Source organism: Channa argus, unplaced genomic scaffold (genome assembly GCF_033026475.1).
Source record: "Channa argus isolate prfri unplaced genomic scaffold, Channa argus male v1.0 Contig020, whole genome shotgun sequence".
Taxonomy (NCBI): Eukaryota; Metazoa; Chordata; class Actinopteri; order Anabantiformes; family Channidae; genus Channa; species Channa argus.
Window position 1 is genome coordinate 96,293 of NW_027125239.1, and position 17,455 is coordinate 113,747.

A 17,455-nucleotide genomic window follows, 5' to 3' on the forward strand; every position below is an offset into this window, starting at 1 on the left:
TTAGCAAGTGTCATGCATTCTGCTTCTCCAGCGTTTTTAAGAGCTGTTGATGATGTCAAATGCAGCTTACGGCCACACCGCTCTCTAAGCGCCCGATCTCGTCCGATCTCGGCAGCCAAATAGAGCCGGGCCTGGTTAGTACTTGGTAGGAAGACCGCCTGGGAATACCAGGTGCTGTAAGCTTTTTTGCTTGGGTTTACGGGCAGCACAAGCTGGTGTTACTGCCTATTTATTCATAGAAATTGTTCTATATTTTCATCAAATTTTGTTCTTTCATTGCTGTTTTGCTACTTTATTGGTTTGCCAACCATCGTGCTTCATTACTAGTAGACCATGTTACGGTCCTGGCCATATGTGTTGTTTTTATTTTCTTGTTCTTATAGGTGCCCTGCCTGATTGGCCGGATTGGGGGGCAGTACAGGAAGCTGATTGGTCCATCCTACACTTCCTGGAGTTTTAAAAGTACGGTTCCCAACAGCAAGCGAGGCTCTTTCTGGCATCAGCACCTGTTTGCTGTTCTTGGTTTCCAAACCTTATTTAGCATTTTTGAATTGTTAGGTTTTGTGACGTGGTTTTGTTATAAATTGTATATTTTGTAAATAGTATTAAATCTGTAGGGGTGAACTGCCATTTTCTTTGGACCGTTTTCACATTAGGGAGTTAGGGTTAGCGACTGTCTTTTGGTTTGTTTATTTCTATCAGGCTAGCTAGCACTTTCTGTGGGAAATGGCTTATTTTGTTTATTATGTTGGCCTTGGTTCGCCCTGAGTTGTGTCATTTTTTGTTTGTCACTTTCTTTCGTTTAAAATAAATATCATTCTGTTGGAACATCTCGATCCTGGATTTTGGTTTGGGGATCGGAGAGGGAACATGCTAATTTATCTTTGTATGTTGCACCCTGACCCCCTAGACAGGGGCGTAACAGACCAGTACAGTTATAGTACTTTGTACTTTGCCACATTTATCTTCTTCTTAGCAAGTGTCATGCATTCTGCTTCTCCAGCGTTTTTAAGAGCTGTTGATGATGTCAAATGCAGCTTACGGCCACACCGCTCTCTAAGCGCCCGATCTCGTCCGATCTCGGCAGCCAAATAGAGCCGGGCCTGGTTAGTACTTGGTAGGAAGACCGCCTGGGAATACCAGGTGCTGTAAGCTTTTTTGCTTGGGTTTACGGGCAGCACAAGCTGGTGTTACTGCCTATTTATTCATAGAAATTGTTCTATATTTTCATCAAATTTTGTTCTTTCATTGCTGTTTTGCTACTTTATTGGTTTGCCAACCATCGTGCTTCATTACTAGTAGACCATGTTACGGTCCTGGCCATATGTGTTGTTTTTATTTTCTTTTTCTTATAGGTGCCCTGCCTGATTGGCCGGATTGGGGGGCAGTACAGGAAGCTGATTGGTCCATCCTACACTTCCTGGAGTTTTAAAAGTACGGTTCCCAACAGCTAGCGAGGCTCTTTCTGGCATCAGCACCTGTTTGCTGTTCTTGGTTTCCAAACCGTATTTAGCATTTTTGAATTGTTAGGTTTTGTGCCGTGGTTTTGTTTATAAATTGTATATTTTGTAAATAGTATTAAATCTGTAGGGGTGAACTGCCATTTTCTTTGGACTGTTTTCACATTAGGGAGTTATGGTTAGCGACTGTCTTTTGGTTTGTTTATTTCTATCAGGCTAGCTAGCACTTTCTGTGGGAAATGGCTTATTTTGTTTATTATGTTGGCCTTGGTTCGCCCTGAGTTGTAGTGTCATGTTTTGTTTGACACTTTCTTTCGTTTAAAATAAATATCATTCTGTTGGAACATCTCGATCCTGGATTATGGTTTGGAGACCGGAGAGGGAACATCCTAATTTATCTTTGTATGTTGCACCCTGACCCCCTAGACAGGGGCGTAACAGACCAGTACAGTTATAGTACTTTGTACTTTGCCACATTTATCTTCTTCTTAGCAAGTGTCATGCATTCTGCTTCTCCAGCGTTTTTAAGAGCTGTTGATGATGTCAAATGCAGCTTACGGCCACACCGCTCTCTAAGCGCCCGATCTCGTCCGATCTCGGCAGCCAAATAGAGCCGGGCCTGGTTAGTACTTGGTAGGAAGACCGCCTGGGAATACCAGGTGCTGTAAGCTTTTTTGCTTGGGTTTACGGGCAGCACAAGCTGGTGTTACTGCCTATTTATTCATAGAAATTGTTCTATATTTTCATCAAATTTTGTTCTTTCATTGCTGTTTTGCTACTTTATTGGTTTGCCAACCATCGTGCTTCATTACTAGTAGACCATGTTACGGTCCTGGCCATATGTGTTGTTTTTATTTTCTTGTTCTTATAGGTGCCCTGCCTGATTGGCCGGATTGGGGGGCAGTACAGGAAGCTGATTGGTCCATCCTACACTTCCTGGAGTTTTAAAAGTACGGTTCCCAACAGCAAGCGAGGCTCTTTCTGGCATCAGCACCTGTTTGCTGTTCTTGGTTTCCAAACCTTATTTAGCATTTTTGAATTGTTAGGTTTTGTGACGTGGTTTTGTTATAAATTGTATATTTTGTAAATAGTATTAAATCTGTAGGGGTGAACTGCCATTTTCTTTGGACCGTTTTCACATTAGGGAGTTAGGGTTAGCGACTGTCTTTTGGTTTGTTTATTTCTATCAGGCTAGCTAGCACTTTCTGTGGGAAATGGCTTATTTTGTTTATTATGTTGGCCTTGGTTCGCCCTGAGTTGTGTCATTTTTTGTTTGTCACTTTCTTTCGTTTAAAATAAATATCATTCTGTTGGAACATCTCGATCCTGGATTTTGGTTTGGGGATCGGAGAGGGAACATGCTAATTTATCTTTGTATGTTGCACCCTGACCCCCTAGACAGGGGCGTAAAAGACCAGTACAGTTATAGTACATTGTACTTTGCCATATTTATCTTCTTCTTAGCAAGTGTCATGCATTCTGCTTCTCCAGCGTTTTTAAGAGCTGTTGATGATGTCAAATGCAGCTTACGGCCACACCGCTCTCTAAGCGCCCGATCTCGTCCGATCTCGGCAGCCAAATAGAACCGGGCCTGGTTAGTACTTGGTAGGAAGACCGCCTGGGAATACCAGGTGCTGTAAGCTTTTTTGCTTGGGTTTACGGGCAGCACAAGCTGGTGTTACTGCCTATTTATTCATAGAAATTGTTCTATATTTTCATCAAATTTTGTTCTTTCATTGCTGTTTTGCTACTTTATTGGTTTGCCAACCATCGTGCTTCATTACTAGTAGACCATGTTACGGTCCTGGCCATATGTGTTGTTTTTATTTTCTTGTTCTTATAGGTGCCCTGCCTGATTGGCCGGATTGGGGGGCAGTACAGGAAGCTGATTGGTCCATCCTACACTTCCTGGAGTTTTAAAAGTACGGTTCCCAACAGCAAGCGAGGCTCTTTCTGGCATCAGCACCTGTTTGCTGTTCTTGGTTTCCAAACCTTATTTAGCATTTTTGAATTGTTAGGTTTTGTGACGTGGTTTTGTTATAAATTGTATATTTTGTAAATAGTATTAAATCTGTAGGGGTGAACTGCCATTTTCTTTGGACCGTTTTCACATTAGGGAGTTAGGGTTAGCGACTGTCTTTTGGTTTGTTTATTTCTATCAGGCTAGCTAGCACTTTCTGTGGGAAATGGCTTATTTTGTTTATTATGTTGGCCTTGGTTCGCCATGAGTTGTGTCATTTTTTGTTTGTCACTTTCTTTCGTTTAAAATAAATATCATTCTGTTGGAACATCTCGATCCTGGATTTTGGTTTGGGGATCGGAGAGGGAACATGCTAATTTATCTTTGTATGTTGCACCCTGACCCCCTAGACAGGGGCGTAACAGACCAGTACAGTTATAGTACTTTGTACTTTGCCACATTTATCTTCTTCTTAGTAAGTGTCATGCATTCTGCTTCTCTAGCGTTTTTAAGAGCTGTTGATGATGTCAAATGCAGCTTACGGCCACACCGCTCTCTAAGCGCCCGATCTCGTCCGATCTCGGCAGCCAAATAGAGCCGGGCCTGGTTAGTACTTGGTAGGAAGACCGCCTGGGAATACCAGGTGCTGTAAGCTTTTTTTGCTTGGGTTTACGGGCAGCACAAGCTGGTGTTACTGCCTATTTATTCATAGAAATTGTTCTATATTTTCATCAAATTTTGTTCTTTCATTGCTGTTTTGCTACTTTATTGGTTTGCCAACCATCGTGCTTCATTACTAGTAGACCATGTTACGGTCCTGGCCATATGTGTTGTTTTTATTTTCTTGTTCTTATAGGTGCCCTGCCTGATTGGCCGGATTGGGGGGCAGTACAGGAAGCTGATTGGTCCATCCTACACTTCCTGGAGTTTTAAAAGTACGGTTCCCAACAGCAAGCGAGGCTCTTTCTGGCATCAGCACCTGTTTGCTGTTCTTGGTTTCCAAACCTTATTTAGCATTTTTGAATTGTTAGGTTTTGTGACGTGGTTTTGTTATAAATTGTATATTTTGTAAATAGTATTAAATCTGTAGGGGTGAACTGCCATTTTCTTTGGACCGTTTTCACATTAGGGAGTTAGGGTTAGCGACTGTCTTTTGGTTTGTTTATTTCTATCAGGCTAGCTAGCACTTTCTGTGGGAAATGGCTTATTTTGTTTATTATGTTGGCCTTGGTTCGCCATGAGTTGTGTCATTTTTTGTTTGTCACTTTCTTTCGTTTAAAATAAATATCATTCTGTTGGAACATCTCGATCCTGGATTTTGGTTTGGGGATCGGAGAGGGAACATGCTAATTTATCTTTGTATGTTGCACCCTGACCCCCTAGACAGGGGCGTAACAGACCAGTACAGTTATAGTACTTTGTACTTTGCCACATTTATCTTCTTCTTAGCAAGTGTCATGCATTCTGCTTCTCTAGCGTTTTTAAGAGCTGTTGATGATGTCAAATGCAGCTTACGGCCACACCGCTCTCTAAGCGCCCGATCTCGTCCGATCTCGGCAGCCAAATAGAGCCGGGCCTGGTTAGTACTTGGTAGGAAGACCGCCTGGGAATACCAGGTGCTGTAAGCTTTTTTGCTTGGGTTTACGGGCAGCACAAGCTGGTGTTACTGCCTATTTATTCATAGAAATTGTTCTATATTTTCATCAAATTTTGTTCTTTCATTGCTGTTTTGCTACTTTATTGGTTTGCCAACCATCGTGCTTCATTACTAGTAGACCATGTTACGGTCCTGGCCATATGTGTTGTTTTTATTTTCTTTTTCTTATAGGTGCCCTGCCTGATTGGCCGGATTGGGGGGCAGTACAGGAAGCTGATTGGTCCATCCTACACTTCCTGGAGTTTTAAAAGTACGGTTCCCAACAGCTAGCGAGGCTCTTTCTGGCATCAGCACCTGTTTGCTGTTCTTGGTTTCCAAACCTTATTTAGCATTTTTGAATTGTTAGGTTTTGTGCCGTGGTTTTGTTTATAAATTGTATATTTTGTAAATAGTATTAAATCTGTAGGGGTGAACTGCCATTTTCTTTGGACTGTTTTCACATTAGGGAGTTATGGTTAGCGACTGTCTTTTGGTTTGTTTATTTCTATCAGGCTAGCTAGCACTTTCTGTGGGAAATGGCTTATTTTGTTTATTATGTTGGCCTTGGTTCGCCCTGAGTTGTAGTGTCATGTTTTGTTTGACACTTTCTTTCGTTTAAAATAAATATCATTCTGTTGGAACATCTCGATCCTGGATTATGGTTTGGAGACCGGAGAGGGAACATCCTAATTTATCTTTGTATGTTGCACCCTGACCCCCTAGACAGGGGCGTAACAGACCAGTACAGTTATAGTACTTTGTACTTTGCCACATTTATCTTCTTCTTAGCAAGTGTCATGCATTCTGCTTCTCCAGCGTTTTTAAGAGCTGTTGATGATGTCAAATGCAGCTTACGGCCACACCGCTCTCTAAGCGCCCGATCTCGTCCGATCTCGGCAGCCAAATAGAGCCGGGCCTGGTTAGTACTTGGTAGGAAGACCGCCTGGGAATACCAGGTGCTGTAAGCTTTTTTGCTTGGGTTTACGGGCAGCACAAGCTGGTGTTACTGCCTATTTATTCATAGAAATTGTTCTATATTTTCATCAAATTTTGTTCTTTCATTGCTGTTTTGCTACTTTATTGGTTTGCCAACCATCGTGCTTCATTACTAGTAGACCATGTTACGGTCCTGGCCATATGTGTTGTTTTTATTTTCTTGTTCTTATAGGTGCCCTGCCTGATTGGCCGGATTGGGGGGCAGTACAGGAAGCTGATTGGTCCATCCTACACTTCCTGGAGTTTTAAAAGTACGGTTCCCAACAGCTAGCGAGGCTCTTTCTGGCATCAGCACCTGTTTGCTGTTCTTGGTTTCCAAACCGTATTTAGCATTTTTGAATTGTTAGGTTTTGTGCCGTGGTTTTGTTTATAAATTGTATATTTTGTAAATAGTATTAAATCTGTAGGGGTGAACTGCCATTTTCTTTGGACTGTTTTCACATTAGGGAGTTATGGTTAGCGACTGTCTTTTGGTTTGTTTATTTCTATCAGGCTAGCTAGCACTTTCTGTGGGAAATGGCTTATTTTGTTTATTATGTTGGCCTTGGTTCGCCCTGAGTTGTAGTGTCATGTTTTGTTTGACACTTTCTTTCGTTTAAAATAAATATCATTCTGTTGGAACATCTCGATCCTGGATTATGGTTTGGAGACCGGAGAGGGAACATCCTAATTTATCTTTGTATGTTGCACCCTGACCCCCTAGACAGGGGCGTAACAGACCAGTACAGTTATAGTACTTTGTACTTTGCCACATTTATCTTCTTCTTAGCAAGTGTCATGCATTCTGCTTCTCCAGCGTTTTTAAGAGCTGTTGATGATGTCAAATGCAGCTTACGGCCACACCGCTCTCTAAGCGCCCGATCTCGTCCGATCTCGGCAGCCAAATAGAGCCGGGCCTGGTTAGTACTTGGTAGGAAGACCGCCTGGGAATACCAGGTGCTGTAAGCTTTTTTGCTTGGGTTTACGGGCAGCACAAGCTGGTGTTACTGCCTATTTATTCATAGAAATTGTTCTATATTTTCATCAAATTTTGTTCTTTCATTGCTGTTTTGCTACTTTATTGGTTTGCCAACCATCGTGCTTCATTACTAGTAGACCATGTTACGGTCCTGGCCATATGTGTTGTTTTTATTTTCTTGTTCTTATAGGTGCCCTGCCTGATTGGCCGGATTGGGGGGCAGTACAGGAAGCTGATTGGTCCATCCTACACTTCCTGGAGTTTTAAAAGTACGGTTCCCAACAGCAAGCGAGGCTCTTTCTGGCATCAGCACCTGTTTGCTGTTCTTGGTTTCCAAACCTTATTTAGCATTTTTGAATTGTTAGGTTTTGTGACGTGGTTTTGTTATAAATTGTATATTTTGTAAATAGTATTAAATCTGTAGGGGTGAACTGCCATTTTCTTTGGACCGTTTTCACATTAGGGAGTTAGGGTTAGCGACTGTCTTTTGGTTTGTTTATTTCTATCAGGCTAGCTAGCACTTTCTGTGGGAAATGGCTTATTTTGTTTATTATGTTGGCCTTGGTTCGCCATGAGTTGTGTCATTTTTTGTTTGTCACTTTCTTTCGTTTAAAATAAATATCATTCTGTTGGAACATCTCGATCCTGGATTTTGGTTTGGGGATCGGAGAGGGAACATGCTAATTTATCTTTGTATGTTGCACCCTGACCCCCTAGACAGGGGCGTAACAGACCAGTACAGTTATAGTACTTTGTACTTTGCCACATTTATCTTCTTCTTAGTAAGTGTCATGCATTCTGCTTCTCTAGCGTTTTTAAGAGCTGTTGATGATGTCAAATGCAGCTTACGGCCACACCGCTCTCTAAGCGCCCGATCTCGTCCGATCTCGGCAGCCAAATAGAGCCGGGCCTGGTTAGTACTTGGTAGGAAGACCGCCTGGGAATACCAGGTGCTGTAAGCTTTTTTTGCTTGGGTTTACGGGCAGCACAAGCTGGTGTTACTGCCTATTTATTCATAGAAATTGTTCTATATTTTCATCAAATTTTGTTCTTTCATTGCTGTTTTGCTACTTTATTGGTTTGCCAACCATCGTGCTTCATTACTAGTAGACCATGTTACGGTCCTGGCCATATGTGTTGTTTTTATTTTCTTGTTCTTATAGGTGCCCTGCCTGATTGGCCGGATTGGGGGGCAGTACAGGAAGCTGATTGGTCCATCCTACACTTCCTGGAGTTTTAAAAGTACGGTTCCCAACAGCAAGCGAGGCTCTTTCTGGCATCAGCACCTGTTTGCTGTTCTTGGTTTCCAAACCTTATTTAGCATTTTTGAATTGTTAGGTTTTGTGACGTGGTTTTGTTATAAATTGTATATTTTGTAAATAGTATTAAATCTGTAGGGGTGAACTGCCATTTTCTTTGGACCGTTTTCACATTAGGGAGTTAGGGTTAGCGACTGTCTTTTGGTTTGTTTATTTCTATCAGGCTAGCTAGCACTTTCTGTGGGAAATGGCTTATTTTGTTTATTATGTTGGCCTTGGTTCGCCATGAGTTGTGTCATTTTTTGTTTGTCACTTTCTTTCGTTTAAAATAAATATCATTCTGTTGGAACATCTCGATCCTGGATTTTGGTTTGGGGATCGGAGAGGGAACATGCTAATTTATCTTTGTATGTTGCACCCTGACCCCCTAGACAGGGGCGTAACAGACCAGTACAGTTATAGTACTTTGTACTTTGCCACATTTATCTTCTTCTTAGCAAGTGTCATGCATTCTGCTTCTCTAGCGTTTTTAAGAGCTGTTGATGATGTCAAATGCAGCTTACGGCCACACCGCTCTCTAAGCGCCCGATCTCGTCCGATCTCGGCAGCCAAATAGAGCCGGGCCTGGTTAGTACTTGGTAGGAAGACCGCCTGGGAATACCAGGTGCTGTAAGCTTTTTTGCTTGGGTTTACGGGCAGCACAAGCTGGTGTTACTGCCTATTTATTCATAGAAATTGTTCTATATTTTCATCAAATTTTGTTCTTTCATTGCTGTTTTGCTACTTTATTGGTTTGCCAACCATCGTGCTTCATTACTAGTAGACCATGTTACGGTCCTGGCCATATGTGTTGTTTTTATTTTGTTGTTCTTATACGTGCCCTGCCTGATTGGCCGGATTGCGGGGCAGTACAGGAAGCTGATTGGTCCATCCTACACTTCCTGGAGTTTTAAAAGTACGGTTCCCAACAGCTAGCGAGGCTCTTTCTGGCATCAGCACCTGTTTGCTGTTCTTGGTTTCCAAACCTTATTTAGCATTTTTGAATTGTTAGGTTTTGTGCCGTGGTTTTGTTTATAAATTGTATATTTTGTAAATAGTATTAAATCTGTAGGGGTGAACTGCCATTTTCTTTGGACTGTTTTCACATTAGGGAGTTATGGTTAGCGACTGTCTTTTGGTTTGTTTATTTCTATCAGGCTAGCTAGCACTTTCTGTGGGAAATGGCTTATTTTGTTTATTATGTTGGCCTTGGTTCGCCCTGAGTTGTAGTGTCATGTTTTGTTTGACACTTTCTTTCGTTTAAAATAAATATCATTCTGTTGGAACATCTCGATCCTGGATTATGGTTTGGAGACCGGAGAGGGAACATCCTAATTTATCTTTGTATGTTGCACCCTGACCCCCTAGACAGGGGCGTAACAGACCAGTACAGTTATAGTACTTTGTACTTTGCCACATTTATCTTCTTCTTAGCAAGTGTCATGCATTCTGCTTCTCCAGCGTTTTTAAGAGCTGTTGATGATGTCAAATGCAGCTTACGGCCACACCGCTCTCTAAGCGCCCGATCTCGTCCGATCTCGGCAGCCAAATAGAGCCGGGCCTGGTTAGTACTTGGTAGGAAGACCGCCTGGGAATACCAGGTGCTGTAAGCTTTTTTGCTTGGGTTTACGGGCAGCACAAGCTGGTGTTACTGCCTATTTATTCATAGAAATTGTTCTATATTTTCATCAAATTTTGTTCTTTCATTGCTGTTTTGCTACTTTATTGGTTTGCCAACCATCGTGCTTCATTACTAGTAGACCATGTTACGGTCCTGGCCATATGTGTTGTTTTTATTTTCTTGTTCTTATAGGTGCCCTGCCTGATTGGCCGGATTGGGGGGCAGTACAGGAAGCTGATTGGTCCATCCTACACTTCCTGGAGTTTTAAAAGTACGGTTCCCAACAGCAAGCGAGGCTCTTTCTGGCATCAGCACCTGTTTGCTGTTCTTGGTTTCCAAACCTTATTTAGCATTTTTGAATTGTTAGGTTTTGTGACGTGGTTTTGTTATAAATTGTATATTTTGTAAATAGTATTAAATCTGTAGGGGTGAACTGCCATTTTCTTTGGACCGTTTTCACATTAGGGAGTTAGGGTTAGCGACTGTCTTTTGGTTTGTTTATTTTTATCAGGCTAGCTAGCACTTTCTGTGGGAAATGGCTTATTTTGTTTATTATGTTGGCCTTGGTTCGCCCTGAGTTGTAGTGTCATGTTTTGTTTGACACTTTCTTTCGTTTAAAATAAATATCATTCTGTTGGAACATCTCGATCCTGGATTATGGTTTGGAGACCGGAGAGGGAACATCCTAATTTATCTTTGTATGTTGCACCCTGACCCCCTAGACAGGGGCGTAACAGACCAGTACAGTTATAGTACTTTGTACTTTGCCACATTTATCTTCTTCTTAGCAAGTGTCATGCATTCTGCTTCTCCAGCGTTTTTAAGAGCTGTTGATGATGTCAAATGCAGCTTACGGCCACACCGCTCTCTAAGCGCCCGATCTCGTCCGATCTCGGCAGCCAAATAGAGCCGGGCCTGGTTAGTACTTGGTAGGAAGACCGCCTGGGAATACCAGGTGCTGTAAGCTTTTTTGCTTGGGTTTACGGGCAGCACAAGCTGGTGTTACTGCCTATTTATTCATAGAAATTGTTCTATATTTTCATCAAATTTTGTTCTTTCATTGCTGTTTTGCTACTTTATTGGTTTGCCAACCATCGTGCTTCATTACTAGTAGACCATGTTACGGTCCTGGCCATATGTGTTGTTTTTATTTTCTTTTTCTTATAGGTGCCCTGCCTGATTGGCTGGATTGGGGGGCAGTACAGGAAGCTGATTGGTCCATCCTACACTTCCTGGAGTTTTAAAAGTACGGTTCCCAACAGCTAGCGAGGCTCTTTCTGGCATCAGCACCTGTTTGCTGTTCTTGGTTTCCAAACCGTATTTAGCATTTTTGAATTGTTAGGTTTTGTGCCGTGGTTTTGTTTATAAATTGTATATTTTGTAAATAGTATTAAATCTGTAGGGGTGAACTGCCATTTTCTTTGGACTGTTTTCACATTAGGGAGTTATGGTTAGCGACTGTCTTTTGGTTTGTTTATTTCTATCAGGCTAGCTAGCACTTTCTGTGGGAAATGGCTTATTTTGTTTATTATGTTGGCCTTGGTTCGCCCTGAGTTGTAGTGTCATGTTTTGTTTGACACTTTCTTTCGTTTAAAATAAATATCATTCTGTTGGAACATCTCGATCCTGGATTATGGTTTGGAGACCGGAGAGGGAACATCCTAATTTATCTTTGTATGTTGCACCCTGACCCCCTAGACAGGGGCGTAACAGACCAGTACAGTTATAGTACTTTGTACTTTGCCACATTTATCTTCTTCTTAGCAAGTGTCATGCATTCTGCTTCTCCAGCGTTTTTAAGAGCTGTTGATGATGTCAAATGCAGCTTACGGCCACACCGCTCTCTAAGCGCCCGATCTCGTCCGATCTCGGCAGCCAAATAGAGCCGGGCCTGGTTAGTACTTGGTAGGAAGACCGCCTGGGAATACCAGGTGCTGTAAGCTTTTTTGCTTGGGTTTACGGGCAGCACAAGCTGGTGTTACTGCCTATTTATTCATAGAAATTGTTCTATATTTTCATCAAATTTTGTTCTTTCATTGCTGTTTTGCTACTTTATTGGTTTGCCAACCATCGTGCTTCATTACTAGTAGACCATGTTACGGTCCTGGCCATATGTGTTGTTTTTATTTTCTTGTTCTTATAGGTGCCCTGCCTGATTGGCCGGATTGGGGGGCAGTACAGGAAGCTGATTGGTCCATCCTACACTTCCTGGAGTTTTAAAAGTACGGTTCCCAACAGCTAGCGAGGCTCTTTCTGGCATCAGCACCTGTTTGCTGTTCTTGGTTTCCAAACCGTATTTAGCATTTTTGAATTGTTAGGTTTTGTGCCGTGGTTTTGTTTATAAATTGTATATTTTGTAAATAGTATTAAATCTGTAGGGGTGAACTGCCATTTTCTTTGGACTGTTTTCACATTAGGGAGTTATGGTTAGCGACTGTCTTTTGGTTTGTTTATTTCTATCAGGCTAGCTAGCACTTTCTGTGGGAAATGGCTTATTTTGTTTATTATGTTGGCCTTGGTTCGCCCTGAGTTGTAGTGTCATGTTTTGTTTGACACTTTCTTTCGTTTAAAATAAATATCATTCTGTTGGAACATCTCGATCCTGGATTATGGTTTGGAGACCGGAGAGGGAACATCCTAATTTATCTTTGTATGTTGCACCCTGACCCCCTAGACAGGGGCGTAACAGACCAGTACAGTTATAGTACTTTGTACTTTGCCACATTTATCTTCTTCTTAGCAAGTGTCATGCATTCTGCTTCTCCAGCGTTTTTAAGAGCTGTTGATGATGTCAAATGCAGCTTACGGCCACACCGCTCTCTAAGCGCCCGATCTCGTCCGATCTCGGCAGCCAAATAGAGCCGGGCCTGGTTAGTACTTGGTAGGAAGACCGCCTGGGAATACCAGGTGCTGTAAGCTTTTTTGCTTGGGTTTACGGGCAGCACAAGCTGGTGTTACTGCCTATTTATTCATAGAAATTGTTCTATATTTTCATCAAATTTTGTTCTTTCATTGCTGTTTTGCTACTTTATTGGTTTGCCAACCATCGTGCTTCATTACTAGTAGACCATGTTACGGTCCTGGCCATATGTGTTGTTTTTATTTTCTTGTTCTTATAGGTGCCCTGCCTGATTGGCCGGATTGGGGGGCAGTACAGGAAGCTGATTGGTCCATCCTACACTTCCTGGAGTTTTAAAAGTACGGTTCCCAACAGCAAGCGAGGCTCTTTCTGGCATCAGCACCTGTTTGCTGTTCTTGGTTTCCAAACCTTATTTAGCATTTTTGAATTGTTAGGTTTTGTGACGTGGTTTTGTTATAAATTGTATATTTTGTAAATAGTATTAAATCTGTAGGGGTGAACTGCCATTTTCTTTGGACCGTTTTCACATTAGGGAGTTAGGGTTAGCGACTGTCTTTTGGTTTGTTTATTTCTATCAGGCTAGCTAGCACTTTCTGTGGGAAATGGCTTATTTTGTTTATTATGTTGGCCTTGGTTCGCCCTGAGTTGTGTCATTTTTTGTTTGTCACTTTCTTTCGTTTAAAATAAATATCATTCTGTTGGAACATCTCGATCCTGGATTTTGGTTTGGGGATCGGAGAGGGAACATGCTAATTTATCTTTGTATGTTGCACCCTGACCCCCTAGACAGGGGCGTAACAGACCAGTACAGTTATAGTACTTTGTACTTTGCCACATTTATCTTCTTCTTAGCAAGTGTCATGCATTCTGCTTCTCCAGCGTTTTTAAGAGCTGTTGATGATGTCAAATGCAGCTTACGGCCACACCGCTCTCTAAGCGCCCGATCTCATCCGATCTCGGCAGCCAAATAGAGCCGGGCCTGGTTAGTACTTGGTAGGAAGACCGCCTGGGAATACCAGGTGCTGTAAGCTTTTTTGCTTGGGTTTACGGGCAGCACAAGCTGGTGTTACTGCCTATTTATTCATAGAAATTGTTCTATATTTTCATCAAATTTTGTTCTTTCATTGCTGTTTTGCTACTTTATTGGTTTGCCAACCATCGTGCTTCATTACTAGTAGACCATGTTACGGTCCTGGCCATATGTGTTGTTTTTATTTTCTTGTTCTTATAGGTGCCCTGCCTGATTGGCCGGATTGGGGGGCAGTACAGGAAGCTGATTGGTCCATCCTACACTTCCTGGAGTTTTAAAAGTACGGTTCCCAACAGCAAGCGAGGCTCTTTCTGGCATCAGCACCTGTTTGCTGTTCTTGGTTTCCAAACCTTATTTAGCATTTTTGAATTGTTAGGTTTTGTGACGTGGTTTTGTTATAAATTGTATATTTTGTAAATAGTATTAAATCTGTAGGGGTGAACTGCCATTTTCTTTGGACCGTTTTCACATTAGGGAGTTAGGGTTAGCGACTGTCTTTTGGTTTGTTTATTTCTATCAGGCTAGCTAGCACTTTCTGTGGGAAATGGCTTATTTTGTTTATTATGTTGGCCTTGGTTCGCCATGAGTTGTGTCATTTTTTGTTTGTCACTTTCTTTCGTTTAAAATAAATATCATTCTGTTGGAACATCTCGATCCTGGATTTTGGTTTGGGGATCGGAGAGGGAACATGCTAATTTATCTTTGTATGTTGCACCCTGACCCCCTAGACAGGGGCGTAACAGACCAGTACAGTTATAGTACTTTGTACTTTGCCACATTTATCTTCTTCTTAGTAAGTGTCATGCATTCTGCTTCTCTAGCGTTTTTAAGAGCTGTTGATGATGTCAAATGCAGCTTACGGCCACACCGCTCTCTAAGCGCCCGATCTCGTCCGATCTCGGCAGCCAAATAGAGCCGGGCCTGGTTAGTACTTGGTAGGAAGACCGCCTGGGAATACCAGGTGCTGTAAGCTTTTTTGCTTGGGTTTACGGGCAGCACAAGCTGGTGTTACTGCCTATTTATTCATAGAAATTGTTCTATATTTTCATCAAATTTTGTTCTTTCATTGCTGTTTTGCTACTTTATTGGTTTGCCAACCATCGTGCTTCATTACTAGTAGACCATGTTACGGTCCTGGCCATATGTGTTGTTTTTATTTTCTTTTTCTTATAGGTGCCCTGCCTGATTGGCCGGATTGGGGGGCAGTACAGGAAGCTGATTGGTCCATCCTACACTTCCTGGAGTTTTAAAAGTACGGTTCCCAACAGCTAGCGAGGCTCTTTCTGGCATCAGCACCTGTTTGCTGTTCTTGGTTTCCAAACCTTATTTAGCATTTTTGAATTGTTAGGTTTTGTGCCGTGGTTTTGTTTATAAATTGTATATTTTGTAAATAGTATTAAATCTGTAGGGGTGAACTGCCATTTTCTTTGGACTGTTTTCACATTAGGGAGTTATGGTTAGCGACTGTCTTTTGGTTTGTTTATTTCTATCAGGCTAGCTAGCACTTTCTGTGGGAAATGGCTTATTTTGTTTATTATGTTGGCCTTGGTTCGCCCTGAGTTGTAGTGTCATGTTTTGTTTGACACTTTCTTTCGTTTAAAATAAATATCATTCTGTTGGAACATCTCGATCCTGGATTATGGTTTGGAGACCGGAGAGGGAACATCCTAATTTATCTTTGTATGTTGCACCCTGACCCCCTAGACAGGGGCGTAACAGACCAGTACAGTTATAGTACTTTGTACTTTGCCACATTTATCTTCTTCTTAGCAAGTGTCATGCATTCTGCTTCTCCAGCGTTTTTAAGAGCTGTTGATGATGTCAAATGCAGCTTACGGCCACACCGCTCTCTAAGCGCCCGATCTCGTCCGATCTCGGCAGCCAAATAGAGCCGGGCCTGGTTAGTACTTGGTAGGAAGACCGCCTGGGAATACCAGGTGCTGTAAGCTTTTTTGCTTGGGTTTACGGGCAGCACAAGCTGGTGTTACTGCCTATTTATTCATAGAAATTGTTCTATATTTTCATCAAATTTTGTTCTTTCATTGCTGTTTTGCTACTTTATTGGTTTGCCAACCATCGTGCTTCATTACTAGTAGACCATGTTACGGTCCTGGCCATATGTGTTGTTTTTATTTTCTTGTTCTTATAGGTGCCCTGCCTGATTGGCCGGATTGGGGGGCAGTACAGGAAGCTGATTGGTCCATCCTACACTTCCTGGAGTTTTAAAAGTACGGTTCCCAACAGCAAGCGAGGCTCTTTCTGGCATCAGCACCTGTTTGCTGTTCTTGGTTTCCAAACCTTATTTAGCATTTTTGAATTGTTAGGTTTTGTGACGTGGTTTTGTTATAAATTGTATATTTTGTAAATAGTATTAAATCTGTAGGGGTGAACTGCCATTTTCTTTGGACCGTTTTCACATTAGGGAGTTAGGGTTAGCGACTGTCTTTTGGTTTGTTTATTTCTATCAGGCTAGCTAGCACTTTCTGTGGGAAATGGCTTATTTTGTTTATTATGTTGGCCTTGGTTCGCCCTGAGTTGTGTCATTTTTTGTTTGTCACTTTCTTTCGTTTAAAATAAATATCATTCTGTTGGAACATCTCGATCCTGGATTTTGGTTTGGGGATCGGAGAGGGAACATGCTAATTTATCTTTGTATGTTGCACCCTGACCCCCTAGACAGGGGCGTAACAGACCAGTACAGTTATAGTACTTTGTACTTTGCCACATTTATCTTCTTCTTAGCAAGTGTCATGCATTCTGCTTCTCCAGCGTTTTTAGGAGCTGTTGATGATGTCAAATGCAGCTTACGGCCACACCGCTCTCTAAGCGCCCGAGCTCGTCCGATCTCGGCAGCCAAATAGAGCCGGGCCTGGTTAGTACTTGGTAGGAAGACCGCCTGGGAATACCAGGTGCTGTAAGCTTTTTTGCTTGGGTTTACGGGCAGCACAAGCTGGTGTTACTGCCTATTTATTCATAGAAATTGTTCTATATTTTCATCAAATTTTGTTCTTTCATTGCTGTTTTGCTACTTTATTGGTTTGCCAACCATCGTGCTTCATTACTAGTAGACCATGTTACGGTCCTGGCCATATGTGTTGTTTTTATTTTCTTGTTCTTATAGGTGCCCTGCCTGATTGGCCAGATTGGGGGGCAGTACAGGAAGCTGATTGGTCCATCCTACACTTCCTGGAGTTTTAAAAGTACGGTTCCCAACAGCAAGCGAGGCTCTTTCTGGCATCAGCACCTGTTTGCTGTTCTTGGTTTCCAAACCTTATTTAGCATTTTTGAATTGTTAGGTTTTGTGACGTGGTTTTGTTATAAATTGTATATTTTGTAAATAGTATTAAATCTGTAGGGGTGAACTGCCATTTTCTTTGGACCGTTTTCACATTAGGGAGTTAGGGTTAGCGACTGTCTTTTGGTTTGTTTATTTCTATCAGGCTAGCTAGCACTTTCTGTGGGAAATGGCTTATTTTGTTTATTATGTTGGCCTTGGTTCGCCATGAGTTGTGTCATTTTTTGTTTGTCACTTTCTTTCGTTTAAAATAAATATCATTCTGTTGGAACATCTCGATCCTGGATTTTGGTTTGGGGATCGGAGAGGGAACATGCTAATTTATCTTTGTATGTTGCACC

At 41.9% G+C, this 17,455-nt stretch overlaps 18 pseudogenes; all 18 read left to right on the forward strand.

Annotated features, from left to right (window-relative positions):
- Positions 1–64: 64 nt before the first annotated feature.
- LOC137114500 (5S ribosomal RNA) lies at positions 65–183 on the forward strand (annotated as a pseudogene).
- Positions 184–1,036: 853 nt separating this feature from the next.
- Positions 1,037–1,155, forward strand: LOC137114513 (5S ribosomal RNA; annotated as a pseudogene).
- An 857-nt stretch (positions 1,156–2,012) lies between these two features.
- On the forward strand, positions 2,013–2,131 carry LOC137114524 (5S ribosomal RNA; annotated as a pseudogene).
- Positions 2,132–2,984: 853 nt separating this feature from the next.
- LOC137114541 (5S ribosomal RNA) lies at positions 2,985–3,103 on the forward strand (annotated as a pseudogene).
- An 853-nt stretch (positions 3,104–3,956) lies between these two features.
- LOC137114535 (5S ribosomal RNA) lies at positions 3,957–4,075 on the forward strand (annotated as a pseudogene).
- Positions 4,076–4,929: 854 nt separating this feature from the next.
- LOC137114546 (5S ribosomal RNA) lies at positions 4,930–5,048 on the forward strand (annotated as a pseudogene).
- Positions 5,049–5,905: 857 nt separating this feature from the next.
- On the forward strand, positions 5,906–6,024 carry LOC137114558 (5S ribosomal RNA; annotated as a pseudogene).
- An 857-nt stretch (positions 6,025–6,881) lies between these two features.
- LOC137114569 (5S ribosomal RNA) lies at positions 6,882–7,000 on the forward strand (annotated as a pseudogene).
- An 853-nt stretch (positions 7,001–7,853) lies between these two features.
- On the forward strand, positions 7,854–7,972 carry LOC137114580 (5S ribosomal RNA; annotated as a pseudogene).
- Positions 7,973–8,826: 854 nt separating this feature from the next.
- LOC137114592 (5S ribosomal RNA) lies at positions 8,827–8,945 on the forward strand (annotated as a pseudogene).
- An 857-nt stretch (positions 8,946–9,802) lies between these two features.
- On the forward strand, positions 9,803–9,921 carry LOC137114603 (5S ribosomal RNA; annotated as a pseudogene).
- An 856-nt stretch (positions 9,922–10,777) lies between these two features.
- Positions 10,778–10,896, forward strand: LOC137114615 (5S ribosomal RNA; annotated as a pseudogene).
- Positions 10,897–11,753: 857 nt separating this feature from the next.
- On the forward strand, positions 11,754–11,872 carry LOC137114629 (5S ribosomal RNA; annotated as a pseudogene).
- Positions 11,873–12,729: 857 nt separating this feature from the next.
- Positions 12,730–12,848, forward strand: LOC137114640 (5S ribosomal RNA; annotated as a pseudogene).
- Positions 12,849–13,701: 853 nt separating this feature from the next.
- On the forward strand, positions 13,702–13,820 carry LOC137115243 (5S ribosomal RNA; annotated as a pseudogene).
- An 853-nt stretch (positions 13,821–14,673) lies between these two features.
- On the forward strand, positions 14,674–14,792 carry LOC137114652 (5S ribosomal RNA; annotated as a pseudogene).
- Positions 14,793–15,649: 857 nt separating this feature from the next.
- Positions 15,650–15,768, forward strand: LOC137114663 (5S ribosomal RNA; annotated as a pseudogene).
- An 853-nt stretch (positions 15,769–16,621) lies between these two features.
- On the forward strand, positions 16,622–16,740 carry LOC137114604 (5S ribosomal RNA; annotated as a pseudogene).
- The last annotated feature ends 715 nt before the right edge of the window (positions 16,741–17,455 follow it).